Source organism: Hibiscus syriacus, unplaced genomic scaffold (genome assembly GCF_006381635.1).
Source record: "Hibiscus syriacus cultivar Baekdansim isolate YM2019G1 unplaced genomic scaffold, ASM638163v2 tig00111372_pilon, whole genome shotgun sequence".
Classification (NCBI taxonomy): Eukaryota; Viridiplantae; Streptophyta; class Magnoliopsida; order Malvales; family Malvaceae; genus Hibiscus; species Hibiscus syriacus.
In genome coordinates this window covers 417,394-436,278 of record NW_024063072.1, presented here as the reverse complement: position 1 = coordinate 436,278, position 18,885 = coordinate 417,394, and the positions used below count along the sequence as shown (strand labels likewise).

Here is an 18,885-nt window from a genome sequence, read left to right as displayed (position 1 = left end):
AGAGCAACTTTGAGTTTCACATGCAACCTATGTTATTTGAATTCGAATGAATATATATTCAATTAAAGTAAAATAATATTTTTTTATAAATACTGAAAGGTACTTATAAATTCACGTTTCTGATACGTAAATTAGTTATTAAAAAGCAGTGGGAGACATGGGGGAAATATGAGCATGAAACAAAATGAAACGGCCATCTGTGACTGCCACTAAAGCAAAAACGACGGATGAAGAAAGAATTAAATCAACTCTTTTCAGTTTCAGTTATCCCATTTGTCCTTTCTCCTCCAAAATCAATTACATCACATGGTTTAACACATCAAAATTTACCAGAGAAATAAATATATTCATAAACAATACTATGACTTCAAAGTGAAGGGCCATCCTGCACTTCCACTAGCAAAACAAACATTTTTTACTCCTAATCAGAAAGAAAAAAATAATAACCGTCTCTAGGGTCGATGATGACGAGGGCCGACTATGACTAGATTCTGGGGTTAAATTATTATTTTTTCTAAAATTTAGGGTCGAAATAGTATTTTATCTAAAATCGAGTCAAGTTAAAATTAACCATTTTACTAAATAACTAAGATGTAATAAACCAAGTAACATTTTTTCAAATCGGTGATTAAAATAAGACAGACCAAAAATAAAAAGGATCATCAATAAAGTTTACCCAAAATTTATTAATTAATTATTACAAAAACAGCTAAGCTAATGGTTTGATAAATAAAAATCTATTATTTTTGGTAGGAACAACTTACAAGACAAGAATAAGGTTTAAGGATGTAATATACAACTTGAATAGAGCATGGATTCCTTGCTTTAATTTTACAAATGAACCAACAACCTATTCCTTCACTTCCCACTTTCTTCCATATATATTTCATTTAATTCTTGAATAGAGCATGGATTCCTTGCTTTAATTTTACAAATGAACCAACAACCTATTCCTTCACTTCCCACTTTCTTCCATATATATTTCATTTAATTCTTGAATTAATGTGTATATATATATTTCATTTAATTCTTGAATTACTTTTATCGTCTCAAGTTTCTTTCAAGGATCTGTTCAACATGGGCAATGCCATGGGGAACGGTATGCTTTCTTCTTTTTAAAAATATTTTTTTAACTTCATAATTTGATTTAATTTATTCATAAAATGCATCTTATATATTATTAATAAGAACAAATGATTTACGACGGTTATAGATGATTTATTCCTTTTAATTTGGATAGATAGGACAATTGATGATTAGACTATCATTAATCGGTATGAAAGTTCTCTCTTTTAGGAGAAAGGAAGATGAGGTGGGGGTCTTGGATCCTTTTATCATCTCTCGATCTCATACGTAGGTCTATTATAACTATATGTAAATTAACAAGATAGACATGATAAACGAATCTGCTTAGTGTGATCAATTGTCAATGATTCTCACAAGTCCATGAAACTTGCTACAGAAGTATTATTGTTTTCCAAGAGGTATACATGTCCACAAATATACTATTACGAGGACTTTATTGCACAAGGATTCCCCATAGATTTTAATGTGAAAAAAGATTAGACTCGAATAAAATAAATATTTTCTAATTTTCTAAGAAATATTATAAAAAATTTGACATGAAATGTCGTGAGTATATATATATAGGTTAGGATTCACTTAAACAGTGTAAAACTCTTTAGTTTTACATACATTTAGGACTGTTGGATGAGGAAAATAGATGATTGAGATTGACTCATTGTTTTTTTTTTTACGGTGAATATATTCTTATTTCTTATTGTTAACATCAGTCTTCTATTTTCACTCATCAAATGATTCTAAATCTTTAAAAAACTATAAAACTAAAAAGTTTTACATTATGTAGGATTATATATATATAACCTCATAATAGATGTTATTTATTTTTAAATTGTATTTACATGACGTGGAATTCAAATTTTTTAAATTGTGCCCGCATGCAATGATAAAGTTTTGGTTCATGACAGGGTTGCCACCTACACAGATGTTAAGCCATGTGTTTAAATCCCGTCATGAACAGTTCACTGATTCCGAAATCAAAACCTTCGACGATTTTCATGCTGACATTCTCGATATCCTAAAGTAATTAAGTGTATAAAATTAAATATCATTAGTGTATCAAATATTTAATTTTTAATTAGTTTTCAGAAACATTCTCTCATAAAAATCAAACGTTTCAGAAATGTTTCCACGACTGGAAAATGGAAGAAGACCCAGAGAAGAAGAAGGCGATTTTTGTTGATTTTATTAGGACAATGAAGCTTAGCAAGTTGGATAACACGACCATCATGACCGGAATAGCGACGCCGCCGCAGCCATGGTGGCAAAGAGAGCCGGAGAGTTTCTGCCGCATTTGAGCATGATTAAGTCAATCCCCGATGTTGTGTTTGTTCCTTCGGTGACTATGGCAGCCTTGGTGATTTCCAAGCTTTCGAGAAGGCTTTATAGGTGAAGCGTGAAGGCAGTTCCGAGCATATCTGTGTCATTTATTGGCGATAAGCCTGAAGTACTTGAGCCTGAAGCGGCCAAGGAACTCCGACCACCTTCCCCTTCAGATTGAAAGAATCTCCCTTTTGCTTGCCTCACTCAAGCTTATATTTAACGTGCTCCATGTTTTATGCGAAGTTGTAGCTATATATATATATATATATATATATATATATATATATATATATATAAAGCAAATTGGGCAAAATTTCTTTGATAAACTAGACGTGCGTCTATGATAAACTTTAATATAACAAAAAAAACTACATATATGGCTGCTGTGATGGTTGCAATCCGCCGCCACCGTAGCTTCCATAGTTAGATGTAGCTGCATTATGACGTTAGAATTTTTTCATCTTGAGTATAGTAGTATAATCTTTGATCATTGGCTTGAGGGGAATATGTCGGCTGGTTCGGGACTTGATAACTGTAGGGGTTTGGACCGACACGAGTATACCTTTCGGGCATCCCTGTAAATGCAGCCCTTTGGTTGTAAACCGGTGGATCTTGTCTACCTGGAGGTCCCCGAAATCCTCGAAACCCACTGGTGGGCCTTGATTTCTTCCGCGGGTGATGTTTACATGAATCTCCCCTCTTTTTCTTACTGTCTGCTTTTGCTTTCTCAAGTTGAGCCAACCTTTTCTGGAGTGGATCAAGGGAGTAGTCAGCTTCTAGACCATAGTCTTGAACGCGTCTTATTACAGCTTTCAAGGCGGCGAGTTCTCATAATTTGTTGTAAACCGGTGGATCTTGTCTACCTGGAGGTCCCCGAAATCCTCGAAAACCCACTGGTGGGCCTGATTTCTTCCGCGGGTGATGTTACATGAATCTCCCCTCTTTTCTTACTGTCTGCTTTTGCTTTCTCAAGTTGAGCCAACCTTTTCTGGAGTGGATCAAGGGAGTAGTCAGCTTCTAGACCATAGTCTTGAACGCGTCTTATTACAGCTTCAAGGCGGCGAGTTCTCATAATCAGAGGTCTTCCACGGAAGTTGCTTTCAATCTGGTGTTGGAACAGCCAACTATCCTACCTCCCCTACCCATTATATATGGGAATAAGGGTCAGCTAATTTTTTTTTGTATATGAAGAATGAATCACCCATTTGTATTTTACTGTAGAGAAAATTCAGAGCAATGGGTCGTCATTCAGTAATAAGCCAGTTTACCTGTGAACCAGCAGCACCACAAGAGATTCCGCCCTTCCCTTGTTTCTCCGCAGATCTTTCAAGAACATCTTCAAGAGGGGCACTGGAGGAAACCCTTTCGGCAAGCTGGAAAGTATGAAATCGTACAAAATCTACTTGTCTACCACTGTTAATCAATAACTCAACAAGACCCGCAAAAGTAAGACTCAGTTCGGCAAATCAACACCAAACAGTTATAGCATCGACAAAACACAAATACATTAAACAATAACTCGAGACATCGTATGGAAACAACGGTCTGCACCATACAGACCTGGCATTTTCGGTGCTAATCCAATGGAACGGCAAATCTCAGGTGCTGCCGGTGATGAGCAACTACAAAACAAACTTGCAGAGTTGTTCTTCGTCAAACTCCGAAGCAATCTTAAAAGTATCAAGGAGCTGCAAAAAGGCTTCAGCTTCAAATGAATTGTCATTGGCAGCACCACTGACTGCATTAGACAACTTAGGTTTCCACTCATCAGCAATTGCCTTGGCTAGCTGTTTGATTTCTCTTTAATGTCACCTCCAGATTGCAGAATATTGCTCGATTCCTGTCCAATGAACCTTGCTCTCTGATGCTGGGATCCGAGACAGATGATGTTGAGCTGTCAGATTGCACCTGATGGCTGAGATACCATGAATTGGCAAATCAACGCAAAGGCGGGAATTGATGTGACATGTTCCTCATTGGGGTCGTTTTGAGTATGTTTCAGTCTTTTTGCCATAACTTTGGCTACAGTGTCAGAATCTCGCATAAGACCCCAATCTGGAAAGCTCTTTTTTCGATGCGCATGCTCTCTACATGAGCTACGCCATGTGGCCTTTTTTCAACCTCAAATTCTACCGTTTTCCCCTTCGAATCACTAGATTTAGATATTTTTTTACTATTTATGGTAATATTTCGATTGTCAATTAGGAAGTCAATTTAAATCCGATTTAGGCCGGATTTTTTGGATATTGCTTATTTTATTTCGAATTTCAATTTAGTGATTTCGGGATTTTGCTAATTTTGCCAAAATTCGAATAAAGACGATTTTCTGCTATACAGTCCGCTTGTGGATTGATTTAGGCATTTTTTATTTATATTTTATTAAACCCTAGAGACTTTTTTTTCTCTGGTTTTTTTTGGTGAATTTTCTCTTGTGAATCATCTGTTGGAGCGCCTGCAAGATAATCATTATTCTGTCTGGCGTCAGTTATATCAGAGCTTCAACATATTCCTGTGAAATTTCACCAGTTTCAATGGCTGGAGGTCATGGTCGTGGTCGTCGTGAGCAGGTTCCGAATGAGGAAGCCCAACGCCGTGATCGCACGTTCAGGATATGATGATTGCGGATTTGCAGAGGCAAGTCGTAGAATTAACCCACGCCTAGCGGCGCAGGACTTCGAGAATCGTGAGGCCTGATCACGATACCGATTCTACTTTCGAAAACCCATATCACAATCGTGCTATATTCCGGAGCACCGTGGTCGGAGGAGCGTCATGGAGACCTCGGTTTCGGGTTGATCTCCCTGAGTTTCTGGTACGTTACAGGTCGAGGGATTCGTGATTGGATTAATGAAGTGGAGCGTATTTTAAAATATAAGGAAGTTCCCGATCGTGTGAAAGTGAAACTGATCGCCATCAAACTCAAGGGCAGCATCTGCGTGGTGGGAACAGTTGCACGTTCACGAGAAAGACAGGGCAAGGCCAAGATCACTGATTGGGAGAAGATGAAGAAGAATAAGGGTCATTCCTTCCCTTCGGCTACACGCAAACCTTGTTTCAATACTTCATGAGTTGAGGCAGGGCGCATGACCAGTCGAGATTACATGGAGGAGTTTTACCAATTGGTCGCCTGGAATGATTTATCTGAGACGAAGGAGCAAATGGTGCGCTGTATTGGGGGGTTTACGCCAGCCCTTACAAATGTCCTCCAGCCTTCATTCATTGTGGAGTGTTTCGGAAGCTTACCAGTGCACTTGCTGTTGAAAAACAGCAAAATAGGAGACCATGATCAGGAACGATCACAACAGTCGGCCAGTTCGTCCTCAGGATTCCCGTCCTGCTCAACAGCCACCGCAGGGTAATTCTAACCCTACTATTAGATGTTTCATTGTGGTGAACAAGGGCATAGGGCGACTGATTGCAAGAAGCCTGCTAGTCAAAGGGTAAAATTGGTTGATTGAGGAAAACGCGGAAGACGAGACTGAGGAGATTGGCAAACCCGTGTATGACGATGAGAACTGATGATGTATGTGTCATGGTCATGACTCTGGTCGTTCGCAAGAGTCTACTTACCCCAAGGGCGATTCAGGGGACGATTGGTTGAGAACCAATATTTTTCACACACGACCTGCACAGTTGCAGATAAAGTCTGCAAAATGATTATTGACAGCGGAAGTTGTGAGAATGTAGTGTCGAGGAGGTTGTCCAGAAATTGCAGTTAAAGACCGTCATCCTAAGCCATACAAGCTGTCATGGCTAAAAGGCAGTGAGGAACATTTGATAGGCCTCGTGTCTTTTTCAATTGGTAGAAAATATTTTGATAATGCCTGGTGTGATGTTGTGTCTATGGATGCGTGTCATATATTGTTGGGTCGACCCTGGCAGTATGATCGCAGTGTTATTCATGATGACGGAAGAATCATATTCCCTTAGCATCAAGGGAAAAAATTGTGTTGGTACCCCGGGAAGGACTCACTCCTACCCCAGTAACCCTAATACTACTCTGCTTTCTATGTCCAGGTTTTTAGAGAGATTGAGCATGACGTGGGTCTATGCCTTACTACCTTGCGAGACAATGCAGTAGTGGATGCAGATTACCATAGAGGTACAGCGGCTACTAGCAGAATTCTCTAACTTGATGCCAGAGGATCTTCCCCTGGCTACCCCTATGAGGGATATTCAGCATCAAATTGACCTTGTTCCTGGTCAAGTTTGCCAAATCGACCAGCATATCGCCTCAGTCCCAAGGAGGCTGAAGAGTTGTAGCGACAGTGGAAGAGTTGTTGGAGAAGGGCTATATCCGAGAGAGTATGAGCCCATGTGCATCCCTGCTCTGCTAGTGCCAAAGAAAGATGGTTCTTGGCGTATGTGTGTTTTTGACAGCCGAGCGATCAACAGAATTACAGTGAAGTACCGATTTCCAATTCCCCATCTAGATGATATGTTGGATCAGCTATCTGGTTCTAAGGTCTTCTCAAAAATTAACCTTAAGAGCGGTTACCACCAAATCAGAATAAGACCTGGAGATGAGTGGAAGACGGCGTTTAAAATGCCACAAGGGTTGTATGAGTGGATGGTCATGCCTTTCGGGCTATCCAATGCGCTAGTACGTTCATGAGATTTATGCATCAAGTCTTGCGGCCTTTAATGGGGAAATTTGTTGTAGTTTTTCGATGATATCCTCGTTTATAGTCCGACATGGACTTCACAATTCGATCACCTCCGTGTTGTTTTTGAGATGCTGAAAACGGAGTGCTTGTTTGTCAATCAAAGAAGTTCTTTCTTCATACTTCTGTGACTTTTCTTGGTTTTGTTGTGTCTACTGATGGTGTTCATGCAGATCAGTCAAAGTAGATGCAGTCTTGGAGTGGCCCAGACCAAGGTCCTTACATGACATCCGAAGTTTCCATGGCTTGCCTTCTTTTTACCACCGATCATTATAATTTCAGTACTACTGATCGCCCCTATCACAGAGTGCCTCAAGGGGTGTGATTTCCAGTGGTATGAGGAGCAGAGGCCAGTTTTCAACTGGTCAAGCAAAGAGACCGAGGCTCCAGTTTGGCACTTCCAGATTTTGACAAGTGTTCGAGGTAAATTGTGATGCATCTGGCGTTGGCATTGGTGGTGTTCTGAGTCAGGCAGGTCGTCCGGTTGCTTTTTTCAGTGAAAAACTATCTGGATCAAAGAAAAATTATTCCACTTATGATATGGAGTTCTATGCCATAGTAAGTCCCTGAAGCATTGGCGTCACTACCTAGTACAGAAGAAGTTTATTTTGTTTACCGATCATGAGGCCTGAAGTACATCAATGGCCAACACAAGCTGAGTAGACGTCATGCCAAGTGGGTGGCATACTTGCAAGAATTCACTTTTATGCTGAGGCATCAAATAGGGAGTTGAACCGCGTCGCAGATGCCCTGAGCCGTCGTACCTTACTTCTCACCACCATGAGTACTAAAGTTGCAGGCTTTGAGACGTTCACAGATATGTATGCAGCTGATCCTTCATTTGGAAGGATATTTCAAGAGGTAACTGAGGGTCATCGTCATGATTTTGTTTTGCATAATTGTATCTGTTTCATGGATTACAGTTGTGCATTCCAGATTGTTCATTGAGGCAGCAATTATAAGTGAACTCCATAATGAGGGACACTTTGGCTGAGATATGACCTTGGCCCTTATTTCTTCTAACTTTTATTGGCCCAAGTTGACTAGTGATGTGGCCTATTATGTGGACCGTTGTTAGTGTGCCAGCGGTCTAAGGGAGTTCTCACCAATGCGGGCTTGTACACTCCCTTACCTGTTCCTGAAGCTCCTTGGTTCGATGTCAGCATGGATTTTATACTAGGCTTACCCCGCACCCAAAGGGCCTCGGATTCTATCTTTGTGTGGTTTGACAGGTTTTCCAAGATGGCTCATTTTGTAGCTTGCAAAAAGACTATGGATGCTGACCGGATTGCCCATCTCTATTTCAAGGAGATTGTGCGTTACATGGTGTTCCTCGATCCATCACTTCAGATCGTGATACTAAGTTCATCAGTCATTTCTGGAAGAGCCTGTGGGGGAAACTGGGATCGTTGAATTTCAGTACGCACCACCCCCAGACGGATGGCCAGACCGAGGTGGTGAACCGAAGTTTGGGAAACCTTTTGAGGTGTTTGGCAGGAACGAAGCCGAAGCAGTGGATTGCATTGCCTCAGGCAGAATTTGCCTACAACATATCAAAAACAGAACCACAGGTTTAAGCCCATTTGAATTGCTATGGTCAAACCCATCCAGGGTGCTGGACTTAGCCCCTATTCCACGTATAGGTCATTTCAATCCTAAAGCAGATGAGATGGCAAAGTATCTTCGGGGTATCCATGAGCAGGTGAAATAGACCATTCGTGAGAGCATACCAAGTACAAGACTCGGTCGACAATCATCGTCGTCAGGTACTTTTGTTGGTGATTTTGTTTGGGTTGTATAACTCGTGATCGTTTTCCTGTTGGTGAGTATAATAAGCTTAAGGATCAGAAGATTGGACCTTGTGAGGTCGTGCAGAAGATCAATGATAATGCTTACAGGTTGCGCCTTCCCAGCCACTTGAAGACTTTTGATGTCTTTAATGTGAAGCACCTGAGTCATTGTTTTGTGGATTCTGATGTACTACTTTGAACTCGAGGACGAGTTCTTTCCAACCCTGGGTGACTGATGCAGGGGATCCGAGACAGATGATGCTGAGCTGTCAGATTGCACCTTGATGGCGCTGAGATACCATGAATTGGCAGATCAGCGCAAAGGCGGGAATTGATTGTGACATGTTCCTCATTGGGCCGTTTTGAGTATGTTTCAGTCTTTTGGCATAACTTTGGCTACAGGTGTCAGAATCGCGCATAAGACCCAATCCGAAAAGCTCTTTTCGACGCGCATGCTCTCCACATAAGCTACGCTCCATGTGGCCTTTTTTCAACCTCAAATGCTGTCGTTTTCCCCTCCGAATCACTAGATTTAGATATTTTGTACTATTATGGTAATTTCGATTGTCAATTAGGAAGTCAATTTAAATTCGATTTAGGCCGGATTTTTTGGAGATTGCTTATTTATTTCGAATTTCATTTAGAGTGATTTTCGGATTTTGCTATTTTTAGCAAGATTCGAATAAAGACGATTTTTGGCTATAACAGTCTGGCTTGTGGACTGATTTTGGGCATTGTTTGATTTTATAATATTTATTAAACCCTAGAGACTTTTTTCTCTGGTTTTTTTTGGGCGAATTTTCTCTTGTGAATCATCTGTTGGAGCGCCTGCAGGATAATCATTATTCTGTCCGACGTCACTCTCAGAAGCACCATTGAAAGCTGCCAGTTTATGACCTAATGTTGTTCTATCAGAGATGAAGCGGAATCATTTGCCTCATGTTGCTCAATACCGGCCACAGTTGCCCAAAGTCACCGGTGGCTCAAGACAACTATAGAACCAATTGCAAATTATTAACAAATCATCAAACAAAAGGAATTAGCAATATAAACATAAAGAAATTGCAACCAGCACACTTTCAAAATAGAAATGAACCGAACAAAACACACGGCCTGGATTTCAAGATAAGTCTAGCAGTCGAAACCCCATTATCGAAAAACAGGAACATCCATGGAACATTAATCCAGAGCTTGACTACCAGTGTCCTAAGAATTAACTAGAAATATGTCGTACATTTTTTTTTGAAAACTACGAATGGAAACCAATTCAAAATCCATCAACTAACATGTTAAAAGAAGACGAACAAATAGCTTATGAAAATTAGGTTTTATTTATCAGTTTTTAAAGCATGAAATTCTCCAATGTTAATTTGCATTTGATTTTTCATAAAACCAGAAACTACATCATTGCTTTCCAAACACCTCTGAAAAAAAAAATCATATCTTCTTTTCCATTCTTTATTATGTACATATTCTAAGTCAAACAATCTACATTATCGAAACAACATCCAGATCCAACAAAATACGTAAATAAAAGTGGGAAATGGAGGAATTATAAAACATTCAAAATCAACAAAATGCAATTAAAAAAAGAGGAGAAATTTAGCTGAAAATACATTAATTATAATAATAATCTTGGCGTCGATATAAAAATTGAACCAAAAAATGAATAAACCTTTTGCTCTTAGCTTGTCATGCGAAGGGTTCTTGTCCTTCATTGGGTTTACTTGGTTGTTTTCCTTCATCTTTCTCCCGCGGATTTTGCAGAATATTAAAAAAAAAAATCTCCGGGTTTTTGGTCCATTTGTTTCATAAAACTGGGCTCAATCCCAAATTTCCTAAATTCGCAAGCTTGGGTTTACATCATTTTCTCGGGCTATTTCTGAATGGGTAAATGCATACATTTTGGTACTTGAATTTTTTTAAGTTTTAAGTTTATACTTAAATTTTTTATGTCTAATTAGATATCTGAATTTAACTTGTTGATTTAAATTAGTATCTTGACTTCATTATTTGGTTCAAAGTACTAATTAAGATAAATGAATTATTTAAATCAATTTAAATTCTGAAATCAAATTTAAGTATTAATTCGAACCTAAAAATCAAACTATATATTTAATTGAATAAAAAAATAATATTTAAGGATTTATTTTCTTTGGGGTTTATTTCATTTTTTTATAAAAAGGAGATTCTTGTATGTTATTAATAACAATAGGAACATATAAGGGTAAACCTTTGGACTGATTCATTAAAAAACTTCCTAATCTTAAGTGGAATAAAACTATCTCTACATATTTTATGAGGAGTTTATGGACCAAGTTTGGGCTGGTGTAAAATATAAACATAAATTTAACAAAAAATAAGTTTTGAATACAGACGTGAATTACCTCAAATCCTACACATTACTAATCAAAATACCAATTAATATTCCGACAAATTAAACATTAAAAAAAATAAACCGAATGGTTTATTTAAATAAAGTTTAAACGTTGTTAGTATTTGAAGCATAGTGTTGAAAAGCAGTCAAACCTTTTATTTCCACAGGAGTGTGGTCAGTCATCACACATGACACATGTAATCAAGCCGTCAAGGCCTTGCATATTCAAACCTTTCCTTTCCTTTTATATTCTTTTCTTGCATGCCCTAGACTGATGGTCATTAATAGCTTGGATTTAATATTTTTATTTTTTAATTTCTTAGAAAATTAATCAAAATAAATTTAATTATTAAACATAAGTTTCTTTTAATAGTTTAATATGATTAAAATGTAATATTTGTTCAAAATTTTTCTTTAGTGGTTAATAATACATTTACTCAATTATTGAAAACGGGTAGAATTTAGTAAAAATCAAACCAAATACCATGGATTGAAATGATTTGGGTCTTGTGGCTGCCAATGGGAAAGAAATACCTTCGGAGAAGAGTGGCGACTGGTGAGGCCGTCAGGCGGTCATGGGAATTCTAATAATCAAACACTTCGGCTCTCATTTCTTGTATTTTCTTCTTCGAATTCAACTTTGCATGTTGGACTCGTAATCTCCATCACCATTTTTCTATTTCCCATAGAACCACATTCCCAGAAACTTCCTCCCGAGAAACATAATTTTCACCGCGTTTTCTTTTCTGTTTAGTCGATTATTTGCAGTATTAACAATCTCAGTCAAACCTTCCCCATTCTCATTCCATGCAACATAAAACTTCTTCTTTATTTCTCGGTACGATGAACGCAGTCAATCTTTTTTAGTCGTTTCTGCTTTTGTTTTAGTGTCGATAAGTGTCACTGAATCTCGGGATCCTTTCAGTGTCTTGACGTCCCGGAACTTTGTAGGTGGAAAGGTGCCTGATTTTTGGATGTCGGCTTATATCTCGTGCGATCAAGACTCGGGTCCGAGCGGTCCTGGTGAGGACACAGGCAGACCTCGGAGGAATTAAGAACTCCGGTCCAAACCCTGATGGGACGTAAGTTAACTAACGGTTTCCATCTCGGAGAAATAAAGAATTCTGGCCCCAGAAATGGTGGTGAGGGACACGAGTTCCCCGATAGTAGAACCTTGGGTGGCATTAAGAACTCGGGTTCGAGCCCTGGTGAGGGACATAGCTCCATTCTCGGCGGCATTAAGAACTCGGGTTGGAGCCTAGGGAACAGGCTAATTGTTAGCATCAACTTAGGAGGCATAAAGGATTCTGGTTTGAGTGGTGGGGACCAATTTCACTGATAGTCGAACTCGAACCCATGACATCAAAGACTCTGGTCCAAGCCCTGGTGTGGGAAATTGAGGGCTCTGGTCTGAGTCATGGTTCGAGCCGAACACCGGGAGATAACAATGTTTTTGGTACGAGGCTTGGTAAAACAGAGCAGGGTTTTCAGCAGTATACACTTAGCAAAAAATATTTTGTTTTTTTATTTATTGTAAATTCATTTATTAAGTTCATTTGTTGTCCATTTTTGTTTTTAAAAATCTTTAATAAACTAAAGGGTAAAGAACACAAATAGTCACTCGATTATAAGATGATGTTTTATTGAGTATATCGACTATTAAAAGTTACAAAATAATTCATCGACTATATGATGTTGCTTTGTTGAGTCCCTCGATTATAAAAGTTACAAAATGATCATCCGACCATTCATATGTTCCAAACTCATCATTTTTCATTGAAAAATTAGTTTCCATCTGAGTTGGACGTTAATATGTTGACTAACATATGATAAAATCTAGTCTTAAAATTGTTTGAGTTGTATTTTATGGATTGACTCTCTGCTTATATTATGTCGTCAACAGAGACGGAGCTTTGTTGGGGGCCAAAGGAGCCCCAATCCCTGTAAAAAAAATTATATATTCGATAAATTTTGGTCTAATAGTATTTTGTTCATGTAAAAAATATTCAAATTAAAAAAAATACAAGAGTTTATTAAATTTTAATCAAGTACTAGACTGAACTAAGAAGATAATCTCATGACTTAAACTTAACTTGAAACTGAGTCTAGTCGTTTGAGTTTCTATACAAATTTAATTGTAATTATTTATAGTATTATAGTACAAATTTATTCTAATTTTTCGACTTTCTCTAACCATATAATATATATATATATAATATTTCTTCATATTCTTTTCACATTATAATATTATTTAATATATCACAAACAATCTAAAATTATAAAATATATTTACAATATTCTATTTTAAAGAAGGTATTTTGAGGATAAAAGATTGATGAGAGTATAAAGGAGTCAAAGAATTGATGTGAAGAAAGAATTTGTAAACATTGTAGTCAAAAGACTAAATTGAGTAAAATGCAAAATTAAAGGATTAAATTAAGAAAAAGAGTACATTTTTAGTAAAAAAATAATATAAGAATCGAAGTTACATAGGTATTCTATAGTGGTAGGGGAGCATGGGGTTTAAATTTGATGAAAAAATGTACTTAAAATGAATGATGAATTGAAGAAATACTAAAATCATATAAAATTGAATGATTAAATTAAAAAAATAGAAAATTTGTTATCAAAAAGTGGAATTGAAAGTACATATGTATTCTACGATGGTTTGGAAATATATGGTTCAAATTTGGCAAAAAATTAACTTAAAATGGAGGAGGAGTTGAAGGAATAGGAAATCAGGGACCAAATCGTAAACCTATCAAAATACACATCCAAATTTTTGAGTTTTTTGAGTTACTCAAAATTTTGAAATTTTAACTCAAATCAAACTCAAAATCCGAATTTATAATTCGAGTTAACTCAAATCGAATAACTTGAAATTAAAAAAAAAATTCAAGGAATTGAGTTTTGCTCACCCCTAGTTACTAACGGGAGATTGTTGTCCCATTGGAGGTTTAAGGTGTTTTTCTATGACAACGACGATAGAGTGCGATGATAAAGGTTAATAAAGGAGTTTAAAATTAGAAATTTTAAAGGATTGATTTTTTTTAAGATTTGAGGAAAAAATTTAATATATATTTCAAATCTTTATTATAAATAAATTCTAAAATTTTATAAATGAAACATGTATCCAATGATAGATTTGTTTAGTGACCGTTGCGATTGAAATACATACCTTTGTTGATTAGAAAAAAAGTTAAAATACCTAAATAGAAAATTATATTTAGTTTTAGAATTTCTTTATTAAGCCTAAAATTTAAACATATAATCCTACTAGTAAAGTAGACCCTTCGCCACTCATCAAGCCGGACGGACGAAACTAGCCTGCGGCTCGAAGCTTTTATTTTCCCTCAGTTAAACTTTGGGTAAATTATATCAATGGTCACTAATATTTGAATAAATTTTTATTTTTCTATTGAGTTTTAAAAGTAACAAATTATTATTAATATTATCAATCTGTAATAAAATGATCAATCCACCGTTACCTCTATTAAAATGATGATGTGACAACGTTAACAAAATGATTAATATTTAATTCTTTCCGTAACTAATTCTAAAACACCAAATAGATCATTAAACATTAATTTTATATGTAATTTACTCCCAAAAGTTTTGGAAAAATTCCACTGTCAAACATTCCCCGTCACTCTAACTCTCACATAGCCATGCCTTCATCTTCACCACCATAACAATCCCACGTAAACAATAAACCTTCCAAAAACCTTCTTTGAAAACCCACGTTTCACCTCCATTTAATCTCAATGTCTGTGTTTCTCCTTCTTTCATACAACCTTTCCTTTTACAAAATGTAAAACCATTGCATTAATATTGTCCAACTTTTCCTTTTACAAAATGTAAAACCATTGCAAGAATATTGTGCTTTCATACAACTTTTCCTTTGCAATCCACTAGTTTCATTTAATCCTTGGTGCATAAACTGGGAGAAACTTGAAGGCATTTGATATCGAAGGAATGGGTCAGTAAACACAACAAAGCAACCGTTCTGGTTTAAGGAAGTGAAGCACTTCCTTTAGATAAAACGTTTATATAGTACTAAGTAGCAATAGAGAAAAAAAATCTCCTACATCAAAAATTACATCAAGTAAAATGCTGAACTGATCATCTTTTGGCCTTAGGTTCATATTCATCAGCGTCTGCTTCAAAAATTTTTGAAGTCACATCACAATAATCATCTTCGGTACTCTTCTTCTTCTCTGATGTATATATCCCTCCTTGTTCAGGTGCCTAAATTTGTTGATGATAATAGCTAATCAAGGCTGACAATAAGATTTTACCCTAATTAAATACACTTCGATTTATCATGCTCGTCAACAAGGATGTTTATAAACTCAGTTAAATCCTTTACCATCATAAAATGTTGATTACAGTTAAATTCTTAACATTGCATACCTCTGAAAAATGATGCTTGATTTCTTCATTGTTTGTAATGCCTCGACAAGCTCAAGTTCCAATGTTAGTACTCGCTCTAATGCATTTCTAATTTCTGAATATTCATTAAATAAAGGAAATATGCTTTTCAGTTCTTCATTCGCCAGTGATTGTAACATCCTCAATACCGGGTTAGTGACTAATTGTAAAGTCTCTGAATTTGGTGGTTAAAATAAAATGAATGAATAGTATAAAGATTTACATGTAATTATGTGTATGATGGAATTGAAAGGAAGAATGAATGAAAGGACAATAGAGTAATTGCAAGGAAAATAATTAAAGAAGAGATAAGTATGTATATAAGGATACACGTGGGTGAAGGGAGAAAACACCCAAGACTTCCAGAGTTCTCTTCTTCTTCTTTCTTCCTTGTGCGTGTGAACTAAAGCCAAGGTAAGATTTCTGATTATTGAATTTCTTGTTAAATTTAATATTGGGTTTTGATTATTAGATGATAACTAAGCTTAAGGAAAGCTTAAGTTATCTTAACATCAAAGGATGATGGAGTTAGGAGAGATTTAAGATTTGAAGTTCTTAAATGAAATCTTGGAATAGAGTTCATAACTAGAATTGAAAGTTAAATTTGACTTGTCATCAATCTAGTTAAGATATACGAAGTGTTAAAAGTGGAATTCAAACATGTTGAATTATTGATGTAATTCTTGAATTACATATGAAAGATAGGATTTGAAGGTTTAAGATGAAATAAATGAGTATAAATTGGTTTAAGGATGTGTACTAGAGTTAAAACTGAAAAAGAGGATTAAACATGAAGGATTTAATCCAAAATGAATGAATTTTCGAGTTCAAAAAGAGGATTCTGGGCAGAGTGCATCGATGCATATTCATAGTGCATCGATGCATCAAGGTTAAAACCCAGAAAGTTTTTGAAGGTGTATCGATGCACAGGTAGTGCATCGATGCACTCTTTTAAAATAAAAACATCGAATGCAATTAGTGCATCGATGCATAAGGCATGCATCGATGCATCCCATTAATAATAAAACATCGAATGCATTTTATGCACCGATGCACAAGTATTGCATCGATGCATACCTTCATTAAAAGAGGAAATTGACATTTATCTTAATCTAAAGAGTGAACCATTAGAGTATATTAGCTATAATACTAATATAGATCCATGTGTGATTATGTAGATACTAAATGTAAGCTTATTCCGGAATGATCAAAGGATTAGAATCGAATCAAAGCAAACCTAAGGTGAGTGCATAATATATATATAGTATAATGGAATAAGACTTGTGATAAGTCTAATTCCTATATTGATTTTCATAGTACAATAGTTGTGAACATGCATACATGATATTGTAATACATGCATAAGGCATATATATGTTCATGTGATTGGATAAATGATGTATATATATGAATAGATTCAAATACACATGTGATAAGATATGTGATATGAGAACATGACATGAGCTACATAATCACAAGAGAAATGACATGAGCTACATGATCACAAGAGAAATGACATGAACTACATGATCACAAGAGAAATGACATGAGTACATGAACATATAAATTATAATAATACCCATAGTATACGATATGAGAGCTATAGGTGTAATTATAATAATAGTCCTTCGGGACGTAGTCCTTCGGATGTAGTGGTTCTACGGACTATATGACAGTCCTTTGGGATGGATACTGAACTAAGGTTCGGTGCCCCATGAGGGAATTGATGCGAGATGTGGTGACAACATTAATGCACAACCTCAATGCACACATACCTTTATTCTCAATAATACAGGGCAATTGAAATACAAAGTAAAGTGAAAGTGGTACAAGAAGGTAAGTTTTGTACATGCATGATATGATTATATATGTTATTGTGTAATAGATACATGCATATTGAAATGTCATGACGGAAAAGGTAAGAATGCATATTCATGAAGATATTGTTGCATATTCATTTATTGCCTCACTAAGTCTATGACTTAGCGTGTAAGTGATTTACACGTAGGTACCAAGAAATAAGGAGATTCAGAATAGCAGTGGCACGGACAGCAACATTATTAAGAAATTAGATCAGAAGTAATTGACAAAGTAGGTATTTTTTTGTGTACAAAGTGTTGGTATGTAATAAATGGTTAATTACGAATGCTCTGATCGATTTTGTATTAAGTGGTCTCTTTTATGTAAATTAAAGTATTTTGTTTTAATGAAAGTTTTTAAATTCCCGGATTTTTCTTTAAGAATCAAAGTTTGAAAAGTCAATGTGACATCTCGGACTTGTATTCGGGTCGAATATGAGTTAGGAGTGTTATATTTAATGGTATCAGAGCTACGGTTTAATCGATTTTGGCATAACCGAAGTCTAGAGTGTCTGATAATGTATACATACCAACAAAATTGTAGAAACTTCTGATCTGATGGAATAATAAGTATGATGTTTTGCTAATAGAACTATATGGTTGTATTTTTATAGATGTCCGGACGAGGTAGTTCTAGGAATGAAGCGAGAGATGATAGACCCACTGAAAGTAGTAATTCACCTGCCCTGACCAGGCAGAGTGAAGAACAGACATCCTCTGGAATGCATGTAAATGATCAAGATGTATTCTTTAGAACGTTAGACGGTATTGACGCGTTTTCAACCTCCTGTTACTTCAACTCCAAAAATGAATGTTGCGAAAGAGTTGAAGGGATTAGGAGCTCCAGAGTTTAGAGGGGAAGCTGATGAAGGTCCTGTTACTAAGGACCTTTGGCTTAATGACTTGAAGGTCATGCTTACGGGACTTCATTATTCCGATGTTGAGAAGCTGGATGGAGTAATTTCCTTATTGAGAGGACAAGCAAGGATCTGGTGGACCAATGTTACATTGAGGATGTCTAACGCCCAAGTAACTTGGTCATTATTTTTAGAAGAATTCAAGCATAAGTACATCGGAGATCAATTTGTTCGTCAAATGAACCAAGAGTTCATGAATTTGAAGCAATGAAATCACACTGTATATGAGTACGAGTGTGAATTCAATAAGTTGAGCCGCTTTGCTGTCGAGCTAGTTCCTACGGAGAAGGATACTTGTGAGTGGTTTGTAGAGGGGTTACGTCCTCGGTTGAAGGAAATGTTAATTATCTTGAATTTATCCTCGTTTCAAGAGGTAGTCAACCGTGCCAAGGCTCTGGAAAGAGCTCAAAATGAGAGGTTTGAAAATTTGAGAGCTCAGACAGTC

The 18,885-nt window shown here is 36.4% G+C and overlaps 1 pseudogene; it reads right to left on the bottom strand.

The window, feature by feature from the left end:
• Positions 1 to 2,706: 2,706 nt before the first annotated feature.
• LOC120159752 lies at positions 2,707 to 4,485 on the bottom strand (annotated as a pseudogene).
• Between the last annotated feature and the right edge of the window lie 14,400 nt (positions 4,486 to 18,885).